This window comes from Hyperolius riggenbachi, chromosome 4, assembly GCF_040937935.1.
Source record: "Hyperolius riggenbachi isolate aHypRig1 chromosome 4, aHypRig1.pri, whole genome shotgun sequence".
Taxonomy (NCBI): domain Eukaryota; kingdom Metazoa; phylum Chordata; class Amphibia; order Anura; family Hyperoliidae; genus Hyperolius; species Hyperolius riggenbachi.
This window is the reverse complement of record NC_090649.1, coordinates 50645247-50662578: the sequence shown is the minus strand read 5'-3', so window position 1 is coordinate 50662578 and position 17332 is coordinate 50645247. Positions and strand designations below refer to the sequence as shown.

The following is a 17332-nucleotide window of genomic DNA, read 5'->3' as shown; positions in this document are numbered from 1 at the left end:
AGATAGATGGGTCGAATAGATCATTTCCGATCGTTTTTCTGATCGATTTGCATTGAAGTGATCAGAAAATCGATCGGAAATCCGATCGGATCTGTCGAAGATTATCTATCGACCCATCTGTCTGATGGGAAATTGCATGGTGTGTACCAGACTTTTTCTTTTAGGCCACACAGGAGGATGATTTAAGATTCAATGCAGGATTTAATCCAGGCCTTTGCAAGCAATTAAGCAGCATCAAGAGTCAGGAAGTGATGGAGGAGATAAAGATGACAAGAAGAGGTTAGGAAATGAATGATTGGCATGAATGAGAGTTTAACATCCAATATTACCCCTTAAGCAACCTGCTTGAGAAGCCAAGTTTTTAGAGGATCTTATCAAGCTTTAACATAATTTCAGGCAGAGAAACCTGTACCATTGATAGAACTTGCCATTTACCAGGTACTCAATGACAGCAGGTAGATTCTGAAAAGTGGTGTGCCGTACGAATCTACTCATTGTGCATCCCCATAGCGAACGTCAAAGGGGATGTAGCTCAGTGGTAGAGCGCATGCTTTGCATGTATGAGGCCCTGGGTTCAATCCCTGGCATCTCCAGCTTTTCTTCTACAAACTGCTAAGGCCCCCTTCCGCTACTGGATCCCATACTGGAAGCGCCAATGTTTCCTGCTGCAGATGCTTAGTGAGGTGTCAACAATTCTGACTTTAATGCAAACTCTTATTGTTCGTGAAATGAAAGGTTCCACCTATTTTGTGGGAAAAAAATTGTCCCTTAGCCATACTGAAAATTTTTAAAAATGATCCGTAACATCACTTTCCAACTTAAACAGCTGCTAATTACCATTTTCTGCTGTAGGAGATAAAGGCCTGCTGAGGTACCACGACGCTGCTGACAGCATTGGGGGATGTAGCTCAGAAGTAGAGCGCATGCTTCGCATGTATGAGGCCCCGGGTTCAATCCCTGGCATCTCCAGCTTTTCTTCTACAAACTGCAAAGTCCCCCTTGCGCTAATGGATCCCATACCGGAAGCGCCAATGTTTCCTGTTACAGATGCTTAGTGAGGTGTCAATATTTCTGACTTTCATGCAAACGCTATGCACCTTGGAATAGAGCCAATAAAATGCACTTCAGCCTCGTACACACTATGCAATTTCCCGCCAGATAGATGGGTCGAATAGATCATTTCCGATTGTTTTTCTGATCGATTTGCATTGAAGTGATCAGAAAATCGATCGGAAATCCGATCGGATCTGTCGAAGATTATCTATCGACCCATCTGTCTGATGGGAAATTGCATGGTGTGTACCAGACTTTTTCTTTTAGGCCACACAGGAGGATGATTTAAGATTCAATGCAGGATTTAATCCAGGCCTTTGCAAGCAATTAAGCAGCATCAAGAGTCAGGAAGTGATGGAGGAGATAAAGATGACAAGAAGAGGTTAGGAAATGAATGATTGGCATGAATGAGAGTTTAACATCCAATATTACCCCTTAAGCAACCTGCTTGAGAAGCCAAGTTTTTAGAGGATCATATCAAGCTTTAACATAATTTCAGGCAGCGAAACCTGTACCATTGATAGAACTTGCCATTTACCAGGTACTCAATGACAGCAGGTAGATTCTGAAAAGTGGTGTGCCGTACGAATCTACTCATTGTGCATCTCCATAGCGAACGTCAAAGGGGATGTAGCTCAGTGGTAGAGCGCATGCTTTGCATGTATGAGGCCCCGGGTTCAATCCCCGGCATCTCCAGCTTTTCTTCTACAAACTGCTAAGGCCCCCTTCCGCTACTGGATCCCATACCGGAAGCGCCAATGTTTCCTGCTGCAGATGCTTAGTGAGGTGTCAACAATTCTGACTTTAATGCAAACTCTTATTGTTCGTGAAATGAAAGGTTCCACCTATTTTGTGGGAAAAAAATTGGCCCTTAGCCAAATGCGGATTTACTGAAAAATTTTAAAAATGATCCGTAACATCACTTTCCAACTTAAACAGCTGCTAATTACCATTTTCTGCTGTAGGAGATAAAGGCCTGCTGAGGTACCACGATGCTGCTGACAGCATTGGGGGATGTAGCTCAGAGGTAGAGCGCATGCTTCGCATGTATGAGGCCCCGGGTTCAATCCCCGGCATCTCCAGCTTTTCTTCTACAAACTGCAAAGTCCCCCTTGCGCTAATGGATCCCATACCGGAAGCGCCAATGTTTCCTGTTACAGATGCTTAGTGAGGTGTCAATATTTCTGACTTTCATGCAAACGCTATGCACCTTGGAATAGAGCCAATAAAATGCACTTCAGCCTCGTACACACTATGCAATTTCCCGCCAGATAGATGGGTCGAATAGATCAGGTCCGATCTGATTTCCGATCGTTTTTCTGATCGATTTGCATTGAAGTGATCAGAAAATCGATCGGAAATCCGATCGGATCTGTCGAAGATTATCTATCGACCCATCTGTCTGATGGGAAATTGCATGGTGTGTACCAGACTTTTTCTTTTAGGCCACACAGGAGGATGATTTAAGATTCAATGCAGGATTTAATCCAGGCCCTTGCAAGCAATTAAGCAGCATCAAGAGTCAGGAAGTGATGGAGGAGATAAAGATGACAAGAAGAGGTTAGGAAATGAATGATTGGCATGAATGAGAGTTTAACATCCAATATTACCCCTTAAGCAACCTGCTTGAGAAGCCAAGTTTTTAGAGGATCTTATCAAGCTTTAACATAATTTCAGGCAGAGAAAAATTTCTGTCCGTGTAAAAAATTTTACATTGGACAGACTACAAGATCTATTAAGACTCGGGTAGGGGAGCATGTGAGTACCATCAAAGCAGGAAAGAGTTGTACCAAGTTGGTGACACATATGCGTGATGAACACGGGAAGTCCAGTAAAGGGTTAACTTTTGCGGTATTGGAGAAAGTAGAGGTTCCAACTAGAGGAGGGAACAGGGACCTGTTACTCCTCAGAAGAGAAACACGTATCATTTTACAGACTGGGGCTTTGGGCCCAGGAGGCCTAAACGACAAAATTGAATTAGCTTGCATGCTGGACCCTTAATCTTCTGCAAGTGGGGAGGTTTCCTGATATATGCATCTTTGGGGACTGTTTAGTATCTTGTCTGTTGAATTGTCTGGTATCTTTAATTTACTTTGAGGGGGGATACCTGTTAAGTTTGCAGCTACTAATGATTTTTAAGTGCCTTACCCTTTAATGCAATAATAGTGTTTATTCTCTTGATGATTTTAAAACTGTTGTAACATAAGATATGTCCAGGTAATCGTGAGAACTGTCTCTTAGATTTGCCAGTTTTAATTGTCACTATGTCACTTTAACACTTAAGGTGATCGTTTGGGGTGGGTAAGATGCGTTACTGGTGACGTTTGGGATTGGCTGGATTGATGCCTCCCAACGTAAGCATACTGGACCCATTATATAGACAGGAGAGATAGTAGTGCACATCTCCCCTAAAACAGATGCAGCCTGGTCAAAATAACCACGACACTTGTTGCCATGGTTACCGGACGCCTAGTTACGGAGTTCACAGACTCGGTGGGCGTGTCGTCGCTCTTGGTAGCGCGGGCGCTGTGGACTGTGGTCCCAGTGCGCAGGACAGCTGCATATGTAGACTGCTGGGCGGAACTTACCCGCTTGGCATTATGGGATCAGTAGTCTCAGCCCAGTAGGCATGACTGCCCGCCCCCTGCGTTCTCCCTCTCCAATCACACAGGCGCCTACAGCACCCGGAAGAGGCGGGATTTCACCCCGTGGTAAAACCGGATGTCTGCAGTGCGCCTTTGACAGTGGTACGCAGCGTGACCAAGCGTCTGTTTAGACGCGAAACGGCCGTCGCCGGATCCACTTAGTGCCCTGGCTCCCGCACCTCCACCGATCATCACCCTGTAGACCACTCACACGAGGTTTTTTGGTTGTGATAACCCATGGATGTCTGCTTTGGTCTGCAATAAACGACAATTGGATGGAAGGTGCCCGGATTTCCTTTCTTTTTCTTCAGTGATATCTCTGCATAGTGGTCTGTCTTCTCCGTAGAGCACACATCCAGGCAGCAAGACACAGGTAACCTAGATGATGTGGTGAGGTTTTTCTGCTTTCTGCTACGCATACACGGAAGCTCATTTTGCAGGGAGTGCCACTCCAAAATTCCCCGCTTTTTCTTCCTTTTACCCATTGATAGAACTTGCCATTTACCAGGTACTCAATGACAGCAGGTAGATTCTGAAAAGTGGTGTGCCGTACGAATCTACTCATTGTGCATCTCCATAGCAAATGTCGAAGGGGATGTAGCTCAGTGGTAGAGCGCATGCTTTGCATGTATGAGGCCCCGGGTTCAATCCCCGGCATCTCCAGCTTTTCTTCTACAAACTGCTAAGGCCCCCTTCCGCTACTGGATCCCATACCGGAAGCGCCAATGTTTCCTGCTGCAGATGCTTAGTGAGGTGTCAACAATTCTGACTTTAATGCAAACTCTTATTGTTCGTGAAATGAAAGGTTCCACCTATTTTGTGGGAAAAAAATTGGCCCTTAGCCAAATGCGGATTTACTGAAAAATTTTAAAAATGATCCGTAACATCACTTTCCAACTTAAACAGCTGCTAATTACCATTTTCTGCTGTAGGAGATAAAGGCCTGCTGAGGTACCACGATTCTACTGACAGCATTGGGGGAAGTAGCTCAGAGGTAGAGCGCATGCTTCGCATGTATGAGGCCCTGGGTTCAATCCCCGGCATCTCCAGCTTTTCTTCTACAAACTGCAAAGTCCCCCTTGCGCTAATGGATCCCATACCGGAAGCGCCAATGTTTCCTGTTACAGATGCTTAGTGAGGTGTCAATATTTCTGACTTTCATGCAAACGCTATGCACCTTGGAATAGAGCCAATAAAATGCACTTCAGCCTCGTACACACTATGCAATTTCCCGCCAGATAGATGGGTCGAATAGATAATTTCCGATCGTTTTTCTGATCGATTTGCATTGAAGTGATCAGAAAATCGATCGGAAATCCGATCGGATCTGTCGAAGATTATCTATCGACCCATCTGTCTGATGGGAAATTGCATGGTGTGTACCAGACTTTTTCTTTTAGGCCACACAGGAGGATGATTTAAGATTCAATGCAGGATTTAATCCAGGCCCTTGCAAGCAATTAAGCAGCATCAAGAGTCAGGAAGTGATGGAGGAGATAAAGATGACAAGAAGAGGTTAGGAAATGAATGATTGGCATGAATGAGAGTTTAACATCCAATATTACCCCTTAAGCAACCTGCTTGAGAAGCCAAGTTTTTAGAGGATCTTATCAAGCTTTAACATAATTTCAGGCAGAGAAACCTGTACCATTGATAGAACTTGCCATTTACCAGGTACTCAATGACAGCAGGTAGATTCTGAAAAGTGGTGTGCCGTACGAATCTACTCATTGTGCATCTCCATAGCGAACGTCAAAGGGGATGTAGCTCAGTGGTAGAGCGCATGCTTTGCATGTATGATGCCCCGGGTTCAATCCCCGGCATCTCCAGCTTTTCTTCTACAAACTGCTAAGGCCCCCTTCCGCTACTGGATCCCATACTGGAAGCGCCAATGTTTCCTGCTGCAGATGCTTAGTGAGGTGTCAACAATTCTGACTTTAATGCAAACTCTTATTGTTCGTGAAATGAAAGGTTCCACCTATTTTGTGGGAAAAAAATTGGCCCTTAGCCAAATGCGGATTTACTGAAAAATTTTAAAAATGGTCCGTAACATCACTTTCCAACTTAAACAGCTGCTAATTACCATTTTCTGCTGTAGGAGATAAAGGCCTGCTGAGGTACCACGATTCTGCTGACAGCATTGGGGGATGTAGCTCAGAGGTAGAGCGCATGCTTCGCATGTATGATGCCCCGGGTTCAATCCCCGGCATCTCCAGCTTTTCTTCTACAAACTGCAAAGTCCCCCTTGCGCTAATGGATCCCATACCGGAAGCGCCAATGTTTCCTGTTACAGATGCTTAGTGAGGTGTCAATATTTCTGACTTTCATGCAAACGCTATGCACCTTGGAATAGAGCCAATAAAATGCACTTCAGCCTCGTACACACTATGCAATTTCCCGCCAGATAGATGGGTCGAATAGATCATTTCCGATCGTTTTTCTGATCGATTTGCATTGAAGTAATCAGAAAATCGATCGGAAATCCGATCGGATCTGTCGAAGATTATCTATCGACCCATCTGTCTGATGGGAAATTGCATGGTGTGTACCAGACTTTTTCTTTTAGGCCACACAGGAGGATGATTTAAGATTCAATGCAGGATTTAATCCAGGCCCTTGCAAGCAATTAAGCAGCATCAAGAGTCAGGAAGTGATGGAGGAGATAAAGATGACAAGAAGAGGTTAGGAAATGAATGATTGGCATGAATGAGAGTTTAACATCCAATATTACCCCTTAAGCAACCTGCTTGAGAAGCCAAGTTTTTAGAGGATCTTATCAAGCTTTAACATAATTTCAGGCAGAGAAACCTGTACCATTGATAGAACTTGCCATTTACCAGGTACTCAATGACAGCAGGTAGATTCTGAAAAGTGGTGTGCCGTACGAATCTACTCATTGTGCATCTCCATAGCGAACGTCAAAGGGGATGTAGCTCAGTGGTAGAGCGCATGCTTTGCATGTATGAGGCCCCGGGTTCAATCCCCGGCATCTCCAGCTTTTCTTCTACAAACTGCTAAGGCCCCCTTCCGCTACTGGATCCCATACCGGAAGCGCCAATGTTTCCTGCTGCAGATGCTTAGTGAGGTGTCAACAATTCTGACTTTAATGCAAACTCTTATTGTTCGTGAAATGAAAGGTTCCACCTATTTTGTGGGAAAAAAATTGGCCCTTAGCCAAATGCGGATTTACTGAAAAATTTTAAAAATGGTCCGTAACATCACTTTCCAACTTAAACAGCTGCTAATTACCATTTTCTGCTGTAGGAGATAAAGGCCTGCTGAGGTACCACGATTCTGCTGACAGCATTGGGGGATGTAGCTCAGAGGTAGAGCGCATGCTTCGCATGTATGAGGCCCCGGGTTCAATCCCCGGCATCTCCAGCTTTTCTTCTACAAACTGCAAAGTCCCCCTTGCGCTAATGGATCCCATACCGGAAGCGCCAATGTTTCCTGTTACAGATGCTTAGTGAGGTGTCAATATTTCTGACTTTCATGCAAACGCTATGCACCTTGGAATAGAGCCAATAAAATGCACTTCAGCCTCGTACACACTATGCAATTTCCCGCCAGATAGATGGGTCGAATAGATCATTTCCGATCGTTTTTCTGATCGATTTGCATTGAAGTAATCAGAAAATCGATCGGAAATCCGATCGGATCTGTCGAAGATTATCTATCGACCCATCTGTCTGATGGGAAATTGCATGGTGTGTACCAGACTTTTTCTTTTAGGCCACACAGGAGGATGATTTAAGATTCAATGCAGGATTTAATCCAGGCCTTTGCAAGCAATTAAGCAGCATCAAGAGTCAGGAAGTGATGGAGGAGATAAAGATGACAAGAAGAGGTTAGGAAATGAATGATTGGCATGAATGAGAGTTTAACATCCAATATTACCCCTTAAGCAACCTGCTTGAGAAGCCAAGTTTTTAGAGGATCTTATCAAGCTTTAACATAATTTCAGGCAGAGAAACCTGTACCATTGATAGAACTTGCCATTTACCAGGTACTCAATGACAGCAGGTAGATTCTGAAAAGTGGTGTGCCCAGGGGCGTAGCAATAGGGGTTGCAGAGGTAGCGACCGCATCGGGGCCCTTGGGCCAGAGGGGCCCTGAAGGACCCTCCCTCAACTACAGTATTAGCTCTCTATTGGTCCTGTGCTCATAATAATCACTTCTATAGATACACTGAAAAGTGGTAATCATAAACCAGCTGTTCCCCATCCCCTTCTTGCACCTCTGGCACTGTGGTTGCCATTGGCAGGTTTTGGTGCGCCGTATCAATTGTTATGTATAGAGTGCTTGGGGGGCCCCATTGTAAAACTTGCATCGGGGCCCACAGCTCCTTAGCTACGCCACTGGGTGTGCCGTACGAATCTACTCATTGTGCATCTCCATAGCGAACGTCAAAGGGGATGTAGCTCAGTGGTAGAGCGCATGCTTTGCATGTATGAGGCCCCGGGTTCAATCCCTGGCATCTCCAGCTTTTCTTCTACAAACTGCTAAGGCCCCTTTCCGCTACTGGATCCCATACCGGAAGCGCCAATGTTTCCTGCTGCAGATGCTTAGTGAGGTGTCAACAATTCTGACTTTAATGCAAACTCTTATTGTTCGTGAAATGAAAGGTTCCACCTATTTTGTGGGAAAAAAATTGTCCCTTAGCCATACTGAAAAATTTTAAAAATGATCCGTAACATCACTTTCCAACTTAAACAGCTGCTAATTACCATTTTCTGCTGTAGAAGATAAAGGCCTGCTGAGGTACCACGACGCTGCTGACAGCATTGGGGGATGTAGCTCAGAGGTAGAGCGCATGCTTCGCATGTATGAGGCCCCGGGTTCAATCCCTGGTATCTCCAGCTTTTCTTCTACAAACTGCAAAGTCCCCCTTGCGCTAATGGATCCCATACCGGAAGCGCCAATGTTTCCTGTTACAGATGCTTAGTGAGGTGTCAATATTTCTGACTTTCATGCAAACGCTATGCACCTTGGAATAGAGCCAATAAAATGCACTTCAGCCTCGTACACACTATGCAATTTCCCGCCAGATAGATGGGTCGAATAGATCATTTCCGATCGTTTTTCTGATCGATTTGCATTGAAGTGATCAGAAAATCGATCGGAAATCCGATCGGATCTGTCGAAGATTATCTATCGACCCATCTGTCTGATGGGAAATTGCATGGTGTGTACCAGACTTTTTCTTTTAGGCCACACAGGAGGATGATTTAAGATTCAATGCAGGATTTAATCCAGGCCTTTGCAAGCAATTAAGCAGCATCAAGAGTCAGGAAGTGATGGAGGAGATAAAGATGACAAGAAGAGGTTAGGAAATGAATGATTGGCATGAATGAGAGTTTAACATCCAATATTACCCCTTAAGCAACCTGCTTGAGAAGCCAAGTTTTTAGAGGATCATATCAAGCTTTAACATAATTTCAGGCAGAGAAACCTGTACCATTGATAGAACTTGCCATTTACCAGGTACTCAATGACAGCAGGTAGATTCTGAAAAGTGGTGTGCCGTACGAATCTACTCATTGTGCATCTCCATAGTGAACGTCAAAGGGGATGTAGCTCAGTGGTAGAGCGCATGCTTTGCATGTATGAGGCCCCGGGTTCAATCCCCGGCATCTCCAGCTTTTCTTCTACAAACTGCTAAGGCCCCCTTCCGCTACTGGATCCCATACCGGAAGCGCCAATGTTTCCTGCTGCAGATGCTTAGTGAGGTGTCAACAATTCTGACTTTAATGCAAACTCTTATTGTTCGTGAAATGAAAGGTTCCACCTATTTTGTGGGAAAAAAATTGGCCCTTAGCCAAATGCGGATTTACTGAAAAATTTTAAAAATGATCCGTAACATCACTTTCCAACTTAAACAGCTGCTAATTACCATTTTCTGCTGTAGGAGATAAAGGCCTGCTGAGGTACCACGATGCTGATGAAAGCATTGGGGGATGTAGCTCAGAGGTAGAGCGCATGCTTCGCATGTATGAGGCCCCGGGTTCAATCCCTGGCATCTCCAGCTTTTCTTCTACAAACTGCAAAGTCTCCCTTGCGCTAATGGATCCCATACCGGAAGCGCCAATGTTTCCTGTTACAGATGCTTAGTGAGGTGTCAATATTTCTGACTTTCATGCAAACGCTATGCACCTTGGAATAGAGCCAATAAAATGCACTTCAGCCTCGTACACACTATGCAATTTCTCGCCAGATAGATGGGTCGAATAGATCAGGTCCGATCTGATTTCCGATCGTTTTTCTGATCGATTTGCATTGAAGTGATCAGAAAATCGATCGGAAATCCGATCGGATTTGTCGAAGATTATCTATCGACCCATCTGTCTGATGGGAAATTGCATGGTGTGTACCAGACTTTTTCTTTTAGGCCACACAGGAGGATGATTTAAGATTCAATGCAGGATTTAATCCAGGCCCTTGCAAGCAATTAAGCAGCATCAAGAGTCAGGAAGTGATGGAGGAGATAAAGATGACAAGAAGAGGTTAGGAAATGAATGATTGGCATGAATGAGAGTTTAACATCCAATATTACCCCTTAAGCAACCTGCTTGAGAAGCCAAGTTTTTAGAGGATCTTATCAAGCTTTAACATAATTTCAGGCAGAGAAACCTGTACCATTGATAGAACTTGCCATTTACCAGGTACTCAATGACAGCAGGTAGATTCTGAAAAGTGGTGTGCCGTACGAATCTACTCATTGTGCATCTCCATAGCGAACGTCAAAGGGGATGTAGCTCAGTGGTAGAGCGCATGTTTTGCATGTATGAGGCCCCGGGTTCAATCCCCGGCATCTCCAGCTTTTCTTCTACAAACTGCTAAGGCCCCCTTCCGCTACTGGATCCCATACCGGAAGCGCCAATGTTTCCTGCTGCAGATGCTTAGTGAGGTGTCAACAATTCTGACTTTAATGCAAACTCTTATTGTTCGTGAAATGAAAGGTTCCACCTATTTTGTGGGAAAAAAATTGGCCCTTAGCCAAATGCGGATTTACTGAAAAATTTTAAAAATGATCCGTAACATCACTTTCCAACTTAAACAGCTGCTAATTACCATTTTCTGCTGTAGGAGATAAAGGCCTGCTGAGGTACCACGATGCTGCCACGATGCTGCTGACAGCATTGGGGGATGTAGCTCAGAGGTAGAGCGCATGCTTTGCATGTATGAGGCCCTTGGTTCAATCCTTGGCATCTCCAGCTTTTCTTCTACAAACTGCAAAGTCCCCCTTGCGCTAATGGATCCCATACCGGAAGCGCCAATGTTTCCTGTTACAGATGCTTAGTGAGGTGTCAATATTTCTGACTTTCATGCAAACGCTATGCACCTTGGAATAGAGCCAATAAAATGCACTTCAGCCTCGTACACACTATGCAATTTCCCGCCAGATAGATGGGTCGAATAGATCAGGTCCGATCTGATTTCCAATCATTTTTCTGATCGATTTGCATTGAAGTGATCAGAAAGTCGATCGGAAATCCGATCGGATCTGTCGAAGATTATCTATCGACCCATCTGTCTGATGGGAAATTGCATGGTGTGTACCAGACTTTTTCTTTTAGGCCACACAGGAGGATGATTTAAGATTCAATGCAGGATTTAATCCAGGCCTTTGCAAGCAATTAAGCAGCATCAAGAGTCAGGAAGTGATGGAGGAGATAAAGATGACAAGAAGAGGTTAGGAAATGAATGATTGGCATGAATGAGAGTTTAACATCCAATATTACCCCTTAAGCAACCTGCTTGAGAAGCCAAGTTTTTAGAGGATCTTATCAAGCTTTAACATAATTTCAGGCAGAGAAACCTGTACCATTGATAGAACTTGCCATTTACCAGGTACTCAATGACAGCAGGTAGATTCTGAAAAGTGGTGTGCCGTACGAATCTACTCATTGTGCATCTCCATAGCGAACGTCAAAGGGGATGTAGCTCAGTGGTAGAGCGCATGCTTTGCATGTATGAGGCCCCGGGTTCAATCCCTGGCATCTCCAGCTTTTCTTCTACAAACTGCTAAGGCCCCCTTCCGCTACTGGATCCCATACCAGAAGCGCCAATGTTTCCTGCTGCAGATGCTTAGTGAGGTGTCAATATTTCTGACTTTCATGCAAACGCTATGCACCTTGGAATAGAGCCAATAAAATGCACTTCAGCCTCGTACACACTATGCAATTTCCCGCCAGATAGATGGGTCGAATAGATCATTTCCGATCGTTTTTCTGATCGATTTGCATTGAAGTGATCAGAAAATCGATCGGAAATCCGATCGGATCTGTCGAAGATTATCTATCGACCCATCTGTCTGATGGGAAATTGCATGGTGTGTACCAGACTTTTTCTTTTAGGCCACACAGGAGGATGATTTAAGATTCAATGCAGGATTTAATCCAGGCCTTTGCAAGCAATTAAGCAGCATCAAGAGTCAGGAAGTGATGGAGGAGATAAAGATGACAAGAAGAGGTTAGGAAATGAATGATTGGCATGAATGAGAGTTTAACATCCAATATTACCCCTTAAGCAACCTGCTTGAGAAGCCAAGTTTTTAGAGGATCATATCAAGCTTTAACATAATTTCAGGCAGAGAAACCTGTACCATTGATAGAACTTGCCATTTACCAGGTACTCAATGACAGCAGGTAGATTCTGAAAAGTGGTGTGCCGTACGAATCTACTCATTGTGCATCTCCATAGCGAACATCAAAGGGGATGTAGCTCAGTGGTAGAGCGCATGCTTTGCATGTATGAGGCCCCGGGTTCAATCCCCGGCATCTCCAGCTTTTCTTCTACAAACTGCTAAGGCCCCTTTCCGCTACTGGATCCCATACCGGAAGCGCCAATGTTTCCTGCTGCAGATGCTTAGTGAGGTGTCAACAATTCTGACTTTAATGCAAACTCTTATTGTTCGTGAAATGAAAGGTTCCACCTATTTTGTGGGAAAAAAATTGGCCCTTAGCCAAATGCGGATTTACTGAAAAATTTTAAAAATGATCCGTAACATCACTTTCCAACTTAAACAGCTGCTAATTACCATTTTCTGCTGTAGGAGATAAAGGCCTGCTGAGGTACCACGATGCTGCTGACAGCATTGGGGGATGTAGCTCAGAGGTAGAGCGCATGCTTTGCATGTATGAGGCCCCGGGTTCAATCCCCGGCATCTCCAGCTTTTCTTCTACAAACTGCAAAGTCCCCCTTGCGCTAATGGATCCCATACCGGAAGCGCCAATGTTTCCTGTTACAGATGCTTAGTGAGGTGTCAATATTTCTGACTTTCATGCAAACGCTATGCACCTTGGAATAGAGCCAATAAAATGCACTTCAGCCTCGTACACACTATGCAATTTCCCGCCAGATAGATGGGTCGAATAGATCATTTCCGATCGTTTTTCTGATCGATTTGCATTGAAGTGATCAGAAAATCGATCGGAAATCCGATCGGATCTGTCGAAGATTATCTATCGACCCATCTGTCTGATGGGAAATTGCATGGTGTGTACCAGACTTTTTCTTTTAGGCCACACAGGAGGATGATTTAAGATTCAATGCAGGATTTAATCCAGGCCTTTGCAAGCAATTAAGCAGCATCAAGAGTCAGGAAGTGATGGAGGAGATAAAGATGACAAGAAGAGGTTAGGAAATGAATGATTGGCATGAATGAGAGTTTAACATCCAACATTACCCCTTAAGCAACCTGCTTGAGAAGCCAAGTTTTTAGAGGATCTTATCAAGCTTTAACATAATTTCAGGCAGAGAAACCTGTACCATTGATAGAACTTGCCATTTACCAGGTACTCAATGACAGCAGGTAGATTCTGAAAAGTGGTGTGCCGTACGAATCTACTCATTGTGCATCTCCATAGCGAACGTCAAAGGGGATGTAGCTCAGTGGTAGAGCGCATGCTTTGCATGTATGAGGCCCCGGGTTCAATCCCTGGCATCTCCAGCTTTTCTTCTACAAACTGCTAAGGCCCCCTTCCGCTACTGGATCCCATACCGGAAGCGCCAATGTTTCCTGCTGCAGATGCTTAGTGAGGTGTCAACAATTCTGACTTTAATGCAAACTCTTATTGTTCGTGAAATGAAAGGTTCCACCTATTTTGTGGGAAAAAAATTGGCCCTTAGCCAAATGCGGATTTACTGAAAAATTTTAAAAATGATCCGTAACATCACTTTCCAACTTAAACAGCTGCTAATTACCATTTTCTGCTGTAGGAGATAAAGGCCTGCTGAGGTACAACGATGCTGCTGACAGCATTGGGGGATGTAGCTCAGAGGTAGAGCGCATGCTTTGCATGTATGAGGCCCCGGGTTCAATCCCTGGCATCTCCAGCTTTTCTTCTACAAACTGCAAAGTCCCCCTTGCGCTAATGGATCCCATACCGGAAGCGCCAATGTTTCCTGTTACAGATGCTTAGTGAGGTGTCAATATTTCTGACTTTCATGCAAACGCTATGCACCTTGGAATAGAGCCAATAAAATGCACTTCAGCCTCGTACACACTATGCAATTTCCCGCCAGATAGATGGGTCGAATAGATCAGGTCCGATCTGATTTCCGATCGTTTTTCTGATCGATTTGCATTGAAGTGATCAGAAAATCGATCGGAAATCCGATCGGATCTGTCGAAGATTATCTATCGACCCATCTGTCTGATGGGAAATTGCATGGTGTGTACCAGACTTTTTCTTTTAGGCCACACAGGAGGATGATTTAAGATTCAATGCAGGATTTAATCCAGGCCTTTGCAAGCAATTAAGCAGCATCAAGAGTCAGGAAGTGATGGAGGAGATAAAGATGACAAGAAGAGGTTAGGAAATGAATGATTGGCATGAATGAGAGTTTAACATCCAACATTACCCCTTAAGCAACCTGCTTGAGAAGCCAAGTTTTTAGAGGATCATATCAAGCTTTAACATAATTTCAGGCAGAGAAACCTGTACCATTGATAGAACTTGCCATTTACCAGGTACTCAATGACAGCAGGTAGATTCTGAAAAGTGGTGTGCCGTACGAATCTACTCATTGTGCATCTCCATAGCAAACGTCAAAGGGGATGTAGCTCAGTGGTAGAGCGCATGCTTTGCATGTATGAGGCCCTGGGTTCAATCCCTGGCATCTCCAGCTTTTCTTCTACAAACTGCTAGAGCCCCCTTCCGCTACTGGATCCCATACCGGAAGCGCCAATGTTTCCTGCTGCAGATGCTTAGTGAGGTGTCAACAATTCTGACTTTAATGCAAACTCTTATTGTTCGTGAAATGAAAGGTTCCACCTATTTTGTGGGAAAAAAATTGGCCCTTAGCCAAATGCGGATTTACTGAAAAATTTTAAAAATGATCCGTAACATCACTTTCCAACTTAAACAGCTGCTAATTACCATTTTCTGCTGTAGGAGATAAAGGCCTGCTGAGGTACAACGATGCTGCTGACAGCATTGGGGGATGTAGCTCAGTGGTAGAGCATGTATGAGGCCCCGGGTTCAATCCCCGGCATCTCCAGCTTTTCTTCTACAAACTGCTAAGGCCCCCTTCCGCTACTGGATCCCATACCGGAAGCGCCAATGTTTCCTGCTGCAGATGCTTAGTGAGGTGTCAACAATTCTGACTTTAATGCAAACTCTTATTGTTCGTGAAATGAAAGGTTCCACCTATTTTGTGGGAAAAAAATTGGCCCTTAGCCAAATGCGGATTTACTGAAAAATTTTAAAAATGATCCGTAACATCACTTTCCAACTTAAACAGCTGCTAATTACCATTTTCTGCTGTAGGAGATAAAGGCCTGCTGAGGTACCACGATGCTGCTGACAGCATTGGGGGATGTAGCTCAGAGGTAGAGCGCATGCTTTGCATGTATGAGGCCCCGGGTTCAATCCCCGGCATCTCCAGCTTTTCTTCTACAAACTGCAAAGTCCCCCTTGCGCTAATGGATCCCATACCGGAAGCGCCAATGTTTCCTGTTACAGATGCTTAGTGAGGTGTCAATATTTCTGACTTTCATGCAAACGCTATGCACCTTGGAATAGAGCCAATAAAATGCACTTCAGCCTCGTACACACTATGCAATTTCCCGCCAGATAGATGGGTCGAATAGATCATTTCCGATCGTTTTTCTGATCGATTTGCATTGAAGTGATCAGAAAATCGATCGGAAATCCGATCGGATCTGTCGAAGATTATCTATCGACCCATCTGTCTGATGGGAAATTGCATGGTGTGTACCAGACTTTTTCTTTTAGGCCACACAGGAGGATGATTTAAGATTCAATGCAGGATTTAATCCAGGCCTTTGCAAGCAATTAAGCAGCATCAAGAGTCAGGAAGTGATGGAGGAGATAAAGATGACAAGAAGAGGTTAGGAAATGAATGATTGGCATGAATGAGAGTTTAACATCCAACATTACCCCTTAAGCAACCTGCTTGAGAAGCCAAGTTTTTAGAGGATCTTATCAAGCTTTAACATAATTTCAGGCAGAGAAACCTGTACCATTGATAGAACTTGCCATTTACCAGGTACTCAATGACAGCAGGTAGATTCTGAAAAGTGGTGTGCCGTACGAATCTACTCATTGTGCATCTCCATAGCGAACGTCAAAGGGGATGTAGCTCAGTGGTAGAGCGCATGCTTTGCATGTATGAGGCCCCGGGTTCAATCCCTGGCATCTCCAGCTTTTCTTCTACAAACTGCTAAGGCCCCCTTCCGCTACTGGATCCCATACCGGAAGCGCCAATGTTTCCTGCTGCAGATGCTTAGTGAGGTGTCAACAATTCTGACTTTAATGCAAACTCTTATTGTTCGTGAAATGAAAGGTTCCACCTATTTTGTGGGAAAAAAATTGGCCCTTAGCCAAATGCGGATTTACTGAAAAATTTTAAAAATGATCCGTAACATCACTTTCCAACTTAAACAGCTGCTAATTACCATTTTCTGCTGTAGGAGATAAAGGCCTGCTGAGGTACAACGATGCTGCTGACAGCATTGGGGGATGTAGCTCAGAGGTAGAGCGCATGCTTTGCATGTATGAGGCCCCGGGTTCAATCCCTGGCATCTCCAGCTTTTCTTCTACAAACTGCAAAGTCCCCCTTGCGCTAATGGATCCCATACCGGAAGCGCCAATGTTTCCTGTTACAGATGCTTAGTGAGGTGTCAATATTTCTGACTTTCATGCAAACGCTATGCACCTTGGAATAGAGCCAATAAAATGCACTTCAGCCTCGTACACACTATGCAATTTCCCGCCAGATAGATGGGTCGAATAGATCAGGTCCGATCTGATTTCCGATCGTTTTTCTGATCGATTTGCATTGAAGTGATCAGAAAATCGATCGGAAATCCGATCGGATCTGTCGAAGATTATCTATCGACCCATCTGTCTGATGGGAAATTGCATGGTGTGTACCAGACTTTTTCTTTTAGGCCACACAGGAGGATGATTTAAGATTCAATGCAGGATTTAATCCAGGCCTTTGGAAGCAATTAAGCAGCATCAAGAGTCAGGAAGTGATGGAGGAGATAAAGATGACAAGAAGAGGTTAGGAAATGAATGATTGGCATGAATGAGAGTTTAACATCCAATATTACCCCTTAAGCAACCTGCTTGAGAAGCCAAGTTTTTAGAGGATCTTATCAA

At 44.3% G+C, this 17332-nt stretch overlaps 25 non-coding genes across 25 annotated transcripts; all 25 read left to right on the top strand.

Annotated features, from left to right (window-relative positions):
- Window positions 1-521: 521 nt before the first annotated feature.
- On the top strand, window positions 522-593 carry TRNAA-UGC (transfer RNA alanine (anticodon UGC)). Its single transcript has one exon. It is a non-coding gene; the product is annotated as a tRNA-Ala (tRNA).
- Window positions 594-897: 304 nt separating this feature from the next.
- TRNAA-CGC (transfer RNA alanine (anticodon CGC)) lies at window positions 898-969 on the top strand. The gene has a single exon. It is a non-coding gene; the product is annotated as a tRNA-Ala (tRNA).
- A 708-nt stretch (window positions 970-1677) lies between these two features.
- Window positions 1678-1749, top strand: TRNAA-UGC (transfer RNA alanine (anticodon UGC)). The gene has a single exon. It is a non-coding gene; the product is annotated as a tRNA-Ala (tRNA).
- A 314-nt stretch (window positions 1750-2063) lies between these two features.
- TRNAA-CGC (transfer RNA alanine (anticodon CGC)) lies at window positions 2064-2135 on the top strand. The gene has a single exon. It is a non-coding gene; the product is annotated as a tRNA-Ala (tRNA).
- Window positions 2136-4289: 2154 nt separating this feature from the next.
- TRNAA-UGC (transfer RNA alanine (anticodon UGC)) lies at window positions 4290-4361 on the top strand. The gene has a single exon. It is a non-coding gene; the product is annotated as a tRNA-Ala (tRNA).
- Window positions 4362-4675: 314 nt separating this feature from the next.
- TRNAA-CGC (transfer RNA alanine (anticodon CGC)) lies at window positions 4676-4747 on the top strand. The gene has a single exon. It is a non-coding gene; the product is annotated as a tRNA-Ala (tRNA).
- Window positions 4748-5455: 708 nt separating this feature from the next.
- Window positions 5456-5527, top strand: TRNAA-UGC (transfer RNA alanine (anticodon UGC)). The gene has a single exon. It is a non-coding gene; the product is annotated as a tRNA-Ala (tRNA).
- Window positions 5528-5841: 314 nt separating this feature from the next.
- Window positions 5842-5913, top strand: TRNAA-CGC (transfer RNA alanine (anticodon CGC)). Its single transcript has one exon. It is a non-coding gene; the product is annotated as a tRNA-Ala (tRNA).
- A 708-nt stretch (window positions 5914-6621) lies between these two features.
- TRNAA-UGC (transfer RNA alanine (anticodon UGC)) lies at window positions 6622-6693 on the top strand. Its single transcript has one exon. It is a non-coding gene; the product is annotated as a tRNA-Ala (tRNA).
- A 314-nt stretch (window positions 6694-7007) lies between these two features.
- On the top strand, window positions 7008-7079 carry TRNAA-CGC (transfer RNA alanine (anticodon CGC)). The gene has a single exon. It is a non-coding gene; the product is annotated as a tRNA-Ala (tRNA).
- A 1030-nt stretch (window positions 7080-8109) lies between these two features.
- On the top strand, window positions 8110-8181 carry TRNAA-UGC (transfer RNA alanine (anticodon UGC)). Its single transcript has one exon. It is a non-coding gene; the product is annotated as a tRNA-Ala (tRNA).
- A 304-nt stretch (window positions 8182-8485) lies between these two features.
- TRNAA-CGC (transfer RNA alanine (anticodon CGC)) lies at window positions 8486-8557 on the top strand. Its single transcript has one exon. It is a non-coding gene; the product is annotated as a tRNA-Ala (tRNA).
- A 708-nt stretch (window positions 8558-9265) lies between these two features.
- TRNAA-UGC (transfer RNA alanine (anticodon UGC)) lies at window positions 9266-9337 on the top strand. Its single transcript has one exon. It is a non-coding gene; the product is annotated as a tRNA-Ala (tRNA).
- Window positions 9338-9651: 314 nt separating this feature from the next.
- Window positions 9652-9723, top strand: TRNAA-CGC (transfer RNA alanine (anticodon CGC)). The gene has a single exon. It is a non-coding gene; the product is annotated as a tRNA-Ala (tRNA).
- Window positions 9724-10443: 720 nt separating this feature from the next.
- TRNAA-UGC (transfer RNA alanine (anticodon UGC)) lies at window positions 10444-10515 on the top strand. The gene has a single exon. It is a non-coding gene; the product is annotated as a tRNA-Ala (tRNA).
- Window positions 10516-10840: 325 nt separating this feature from the next.
- On the top strand, window positions 10841-10912 carry TRNAA-UGC (transfer RNA alanine (anticodon UGC)). Its single transcript has one exon. It is a non-coding gene; the product is annotated as a tRNA-Ala (tRNA).
- Window positions 10913-11632: 720 nt separating this feature from the next.
- TRNAA-UGC (transfer RNA alanine (anticodon UGC)) lies at window positions 11633-11704 on the top strand. The gene has a single exon. It is a non-coding gene; the product is annotated as a tRNA-Ala (tRNA).
- Window positions 11705-12412: 708 nt separating this feature from the next.
- On the top strand, window positions 12413-12484 carry TRNAA-UGC (transfer RNA alanine (anticodon UGC)). Its single transcript has one exon. It is a non-coding gene; the product is annotated as a tRNA-Ala (tRNA).
- A 314-nt stretch (window positions 12485-12798) lies between these two features.
- On the top strand, window positions 12799-12870 carry TRNAA-UGC (transfer RNA alanine (anticodon UGC)). Its single transcript has one exon. It is a non-coding gene; the product is annotated as a tRNA-Ala (tRNA).
- A 708-nt stretch (window positions 12871-13578) lies between these two features.
- Window positions 13579-13650, top strand: TRNAA-UGC (transfer RNA alanine (anticodon UGC)). Its single transcript has one exon. It is a non-coding gene; the product is annotated as a tRNA-Ala (tRNA).
- A 314-nt stretch (window positions 13651-13964) lies between these two features.
- TRNAA-UGC (transfer RNA alanine (anticodon UGC)) lies at window positions 13965-14036 on the top strand. The gene has a single exon. It is a non-coding gene; the product is annotated as a tRNA-Ala (tRNA).
- A 720-nt stretch (window positions 14037-14756) lies between these two features.
- Window positions 14757-14828, top strand: TRNAA-UGC (transfer RNA alanine (anticodon UGC)). The gene has a single exon. It is a non-coding gene; the product is annotated as a tRNA-Ala (tRNA).
- A 689-nt stretch (window positions 14829-15517) lies between these two features.
- Window positions 15518-15589, top strand: TRNAA-UGC (transfer RNA alanine (anticodon UGC)). The gene has a single exon. It is a non-coding gene; the product is annotated as a tRNA-Ala (tRNA).
- A 708-nt stretch (window positions 15590-16297) lies between these two features.
- TRNAA-UGC (transfer RNA alanine (anticodon UGC)) lies at window positions 16298-16369 on the top strand. The gene has a single exon. It is a non-coding gene; the product is annotated as a tRNA-Ala (tRNA).
- A 314-nt stretch (window positions 16370-16683) lies between these two features.
- TRNAA-UGC (transfer RNA alanine (anticodon UGC)) lies at window positions 16684-16755 on the top strand. The gene has a single exon. It is a non-coding gene; the product is annotated as a tRNA-Ala (tRNA).
- Window positions 16756-17332: the final 577 nt, after the last annotated feature.